This window comes from Sarcophilus harrisii, chromosome 6 (assembly GCF_902635505.1).
Source record: "Sarcophilus harrisii chromosome 6, mSarHar1.11, whole genome shotgun sequence".
Taxonomy (NCBI): domain Eukaryota; kingdom Metazoa; phylum Chordata; class Mammalia; order Dasyuromorphia; family Dasyuridae; genus Sarcophilus; species Sarcophilus harrisii.
Window position 1 is genome coordinate 231,719,569 of NC_045431.1, and position 6,000 is coordinate 231,725,568.

Consider the following 6,000-nt stretch of genomic DNA (forward strand, 5'->3'; position numbering starts at 1 on the left):
TATATTAGCTTACCTTTTCTCTCTCCAAATGGGGAAAAAAAGTCTTGTTAATATCAAGAGTCAAGAAATTAAGAAAATAAGCAAAATTTGTTTCTAAGTGTTTGGCTACCAGACCACAGTAAGTTTTTCTGAATTATTTGGCAGAATTTAACTGCCCAGCTAATTTCGAAACAGTTTCCTAAAAAGGAACTGGACTGTATCATGCATTTTCAGGTTCTTAAGTTAGAAACAAAACTTGAAGGTTTTACATAGTAAAATGAGGTACTGCCTGTGACCTGAAAGTTTCAGCTCTAATTGAGCTAATTTGAAAAAAATTCAGTGGAGGAAACTAGAACTGGAACCAATTTGAAATGTGAACTTTCTTCTTTCCTTCTGTCTTTCTTTTTAAAATAAGTTTGTATTGATTTTTTCCATTTTGAAACATGAGCTCTTAATCAAAGAAATCTAATTAGATTTTAGATATTAGATAGAAATTATATAATTAGATTATCAGTATTATTTAATATGTGATTAGATATTAAAAAGAAATACTGAATCAACATAAAGTACAATTAAGATAAATTTGGGTTAATGGGGTTCGGTATAGGAAAAAAAAAAGAAATTAAAGATAATTTACATGAACCATGTAGAATGGAAGCTCAATTAGTAGGAATGAGGGGTGTATGTAGGGCTGCATCATCTAGAGCCGAGGGAAGCCATTTCAATTCCAGATTCCCCACCAACATGAAAATGGAACTTGTGAAAAGTCCACCTAAATGGGAACCATATAAAGCACTCGTTTTTGCCAGCCATCAGATTCTCCATTAATGACCAACTTAAAAGAAGGGGGAAAAAAGGCACAGGATGAAAAAAAAGCCAAGATTTCAGAAAGTATTGCAGGAAGAGTAAGAAAGTTCTTTAAACCACACTGAGATAAAAGAAATATAGCAATATTGCCATTAAGCTATAAACTCCCCTTAGAGAAATAATAATTTCTTCCTTAGGAAATTGGAGGTTGGGGATTGTTAATAATTTCCAAGTTTACTTTTAAGTATAACTCGTCTTCTGGCACCACACACTTAGTAGCTGTGTGACCCTAGGCAAGTCACTGAATGCCGTTTGCCTCAGTTCTTCATCTATAAAATGAGCTTTAAGGAAATGTCAAAAACACTCCAAGAAAACCCTAAATGGGGCCACAAAGAATTGGACTTGACTGAGCAACCATAAAAATTGTAAATGTGAAAAAGTAGGTGAAATCACATGGCGATCTTTAAAATTGAATTATTTTAAATTTGGGTCATAAGGATTTGATTAAATAATTGGGAAAAATCATTATGATTAATATAAAATACATAAAATGTATTATATTACTATTATTCACAATGTAATTGACCTGTGCTCCAAAAAGTAACTACTGCTGCCATATCTTTGTAGGTGTGAGGGAAAAAGAATAATTACTCGTCTAGTTTCTGGATTTACCAGTTTGGGTAGTTGCTGTAGAATACCCAAACTGGTAGATGAATAGAATGATTTTTTCATGTGCCTGACTCAAAGATTCATTCTACCACATTTAGACTGATGATAGGATTTGTGTTCATATTTTAAGTCCAGGAAATTGTTTTATGTTGAGGGTTTTATTAAGCTTTTTTGCATCGTGATTTTGGAAAAGAAAATAGATCACAAGTGATTTTAATTTTGAAATGACAGTGTAATAGGATGGATCTTGAGGTCTGAATGCTGTGATTATTTATTAGAGATTTTCGTCTGTAAAATAAATTGTTTTGATTAATTATTATCTTATGTATTCAATTATATATGCTCTGGTTGTTTAAAAAACAAAACCAAACTAATGTATTTGGAATCAGTAAATAGTACAGCAGACTTTGAAAGCAGACATGCTATGAAACCTCAGGGATCAGAAGACACTAACTTTGGGACGATTATCTGAGGATGTTTGGGAAACCCTAGAGCGTAACCCCAGACAAATGTCCCAAGAACCCTTCTCATCAAGGTGAAGTGATGTGCCATTATTGGAGAACCATGAAAGCCCCTTCTGGAGTGAATGTCAACTGATGTCTGGAAAATCCAAAGTTAAGTGAAAATTCAGGCCCCTTTGTTTGGCAGACCGCCCGAAGCTTTCAAGGAAGGGTTTTTCCCAATCTTAGGCCATCTTGGGACCAACTGGGTAAATGAAGATTCAGGTTGACAGCTTAGCCAAACATTGCAGCCTTTCTCGCATGTCGGGAAGAATAATTATGATTTAATTTGATTTTTCCCCCCAGTTTCAATTGGCCATTCTAGAAGACTGTGTTTTTCTGTGAAGTTTATTTTTGTTATTCCTTATCTTTGCCATTAACTTAGAGGAGGAGATTATCTCCTTTCTCTTAGATTCTCAGTGTTTAGCACAACACCTGGCACTTGGTTGGTGCTTAATAAATGCTTGTTTACTAGCTGACTGGTTGATATAATATACTTTAGTGAAGGGAGGAGGAGGGGAAAATTTGTGTTATTGGTGTTCATTGGCTTTGCCTGGGAAAATACTCTAAGCAGTTAAGTAGATGGGATGCTAAACTTGAGATCAGCAAGCCCCGAGTTCAAATCCAATCCAAGAGGATTGCTAGCAAGGTGACACTGGCCAAGAAAACTAACCTCTCTCAGACTCAGTTATTCTGTTGGTGACAAGTGGATGATAATATCTATTTTCCAATGTTGGTAGGAAGATTAAATCCATATGGCATCTTACAAACTTAAAAGTGTTTTAGAAATGTTAAAATGTTCGCCATTACGACAGAGATCTCCATACATGGCAGAAAGGTTGTCTATATAAATCAATTTTATTCAAAGGACTAATAATGATAAATGTGCTCTGGTTTAAAAGGATATATGTTTTTAGGATAAATTGGAGTTTACCCCACAGCTAACATAGAAAACTTCAAGGCAGTTTCAAGTTAAACAATTAAAAAACTTTCACGATCAGATGGCTTACTCTTTTAAGCAGTAGAGTAAGTGCCAGAATCCAGGAATTCATGGACATTAAAGTGTAAAAGAACTTTGGAACCGAAAGATTTAGAGTTAAAAGGACTTAGTGACGGTGCCAATAATCTCTGCCCTGTCCAGAAAACAGGATATCCAGCTCCAGGGCAATGAGGCTGTGTCTTGTGGCGGCTACGTGTCCAGGGCAAAAGATTGTAGGTTAATCCCTGATGAGAAAGAGACTTCTGGGAAGAACTGTGAAAGGTCTAATTGGAAATGTGAGGTGCCTCAATAACAACCCATTTGGTAATTAAATATTGGAGCAGCGAGAGACATTTATTGTTATGTCTCTTTACCTGCTGCTTCCTACCACGGTAGCCAGACATGTGATCTTTCAAAAATTATTTGCTAAGCTGGTTACAGAACATCCGTAATGATTTATTGTGCCCACTGCTGCCAGTGATGACCCTACTCTCTTTACAATGATGTTGCTTTATGGGGTAGTAGATTTGCTTAACCCGCGTTCCTGATTCTGCTGATTTATGATAAAACCATAATGCCATTTTATTACAGAATCTAAAATTGGGAAGAAAGGAGATACCTGCAAATGCTATGCTAGGGATTTTAAAATGTTCTTTTTAATAATCTATGGTTTCCCAACATGCTTATTGCGCTAAGATCACAGCTATCGAATTTGACACAACCTGAGTGGACTTAATAAGCACTAGAGTACATTTACTACCTGGGAGAGGCAAGCAAGGTTTTCTTGTATATTTTCTTATATAGAACCTATATAAAGACTTAAAAAGAGACCCCTAATTGGTATATTAGTATATAGTGTATATGTATAAAATATATATAGTATTCTATAATATATACAGAATAGAGAGAGAGAGAGGATTAGGATATAATATATAGTTAGTACAATTTAAAAAGCCACTATCCTAAGACAGGAGCCTATTGAGTCAGTTCCAGGTGGGTTTGGGAGAGCTCCTGGTAATTTCTTCACAAGGTATCCACAGAGACTGTGAGCTCCTACTGAGCAGAGATCATTTTTGTCTTTCTTTGTATTCCTAATGCTTAGCGTGATGCATGGCACAAAGTAGGCACTTAATCAACATTTATTGACTGATTCTCTTCAATAATGAGATTTTATATGAGACTGGGAGACTCCGGTGGGACAGAGCTATGATCTAAGGTCCAGAGATTCTTGCAGACCCAGCTGTGGGCCAAACATCACGACCTCGCCAATGGATTGCCCAGATAATTCAAAGAATCAATCTGACCTCCAGCCGTGGAGTTATGTCTGGAAGTTCTCAGGTTGGGAGTACAGGGCAACCTGTCCTAGCAGTATATCTCCCATGCCTCTGACCCAAGGACTCTGGGAAGGACGGATGTGGGGCTGAGTGGGAGCTCAAATCCTCGGGGTTTGAGTGGCAAGTACTGGAACAATGTCAGCTCTTTGATCTGGAAAAGGGAATAAATTAACTTTCTGATTTTTATAATTATCCAGTTGCAGTGTACACATAAACCTGAGATGAGGCTGCAGTTGCTGTTCTTGCTGAGACCTATTGGATGGAATAAATAATAGCAAGAACATTGTCTGGATGAATTATAGCTTTATTGGAAGAAAACGTGGAAAGATCCCAACTGCCCAGTCTATTGTATAATAACTAAAAGGATGAGCTGACCAACAGAAGAAAGTTAATCATTATTATTGTTGTTGAGTCATTTCAGTCACATCCAGTCTTTGTGATCCCATTTTGGGTTTTTCTTGGCGAAGAAACTGGAGAACTTTGCCATTTCCTTCTCCAGCTTATTTTACAGATGGGGAAACCGAGGCAAACAGGATTAAATGATTTCCCCAGGGTCATACAGTTACTCAGATCTAAGGCCACATGTGAATCAGGTCTTCCTAACGCCAGGCCCAGCACTCTGCCCACTGTACTGCCTGGTTGCCCTTATGATTAGTAACTATATTATATATATGAGTAGTAATTATATTAATTATAATATATAATTAGTCACATATATTAATATATATATATATAATATATTGACTACAATAATTGTCAAATTATTAATTATTACGATATCATGTTAACTTATCAACCTATCCAAGATAATAATAACAACATTTTATTATTAGCATTTATATCTCGTTTTAAAGTTTTGCAAAAGGGCTTTACATATGTCGTCAGTTCCATGACATGTTACCAGTTTATGGGTGATACAGGGCTGGACAGCTGTGTTGGCCAAACGAATCTAGGTTGCCAAACAGCTGTTGCCCATGGGACCTAGTTCCCTTTTCAGTGGAAAGTTCTCCAAACACGATTGCTGAATTTCATCTTCTTGCCCCTCCCCCCAAAAAATACATTTTCTCATTCTCCTTGGAGACGGTTGGTTTGGAAAGTTTTCTGTAGCTGCTGATTTCCATTAAGTAAGAGTGATTGTTATCTCTCCCAACCAGTTAAAACTTAAGCTACTTTCCATCTCTCCCCAGCCAGAACATCCGGCACTGACAAATTATAAAGGTATTGATTTATTAGAGCACATTGTCAGTGTCTGAGTCAAGCTAAGTTGACAAGTCACATTAACCAGCCTTTATTAAGCACTTATTATGTGGTGGAACATTGTGCAAAATAGAGGATGTACAAATATATGCAAAAAGACAGGCAGTTCTTGTTCTCATGGGGCTACTTTACAGATGACAGTTAAAAGGGAGTTGGAAAGGAAAGGGAGAGGGAGAGAGTGACTAAGTGCAGAAAATGAGGGATGCTTGGTCTGGCCCTTCCCTCCGGTTATTAGTGCTTCCTCCCCACACATCCAGAAGTCACTCTGAGGTCCTCTGGGTATAATGTAGATTTGCTTTATCTGTGTCAGATTGTGCTAAGCTCCTTGAGACCAGAAGCTATTTTCATTTTTGCCTTTGTATATTGGTGCTTAGCAGTATCTCGGAATATAGTAGGCATTTAATAAATGCTTGTTGAACTGAATTGAAATGAATAATAAGAAGAAAACCAAAAGCCCAAAATTAAAACAACTTCT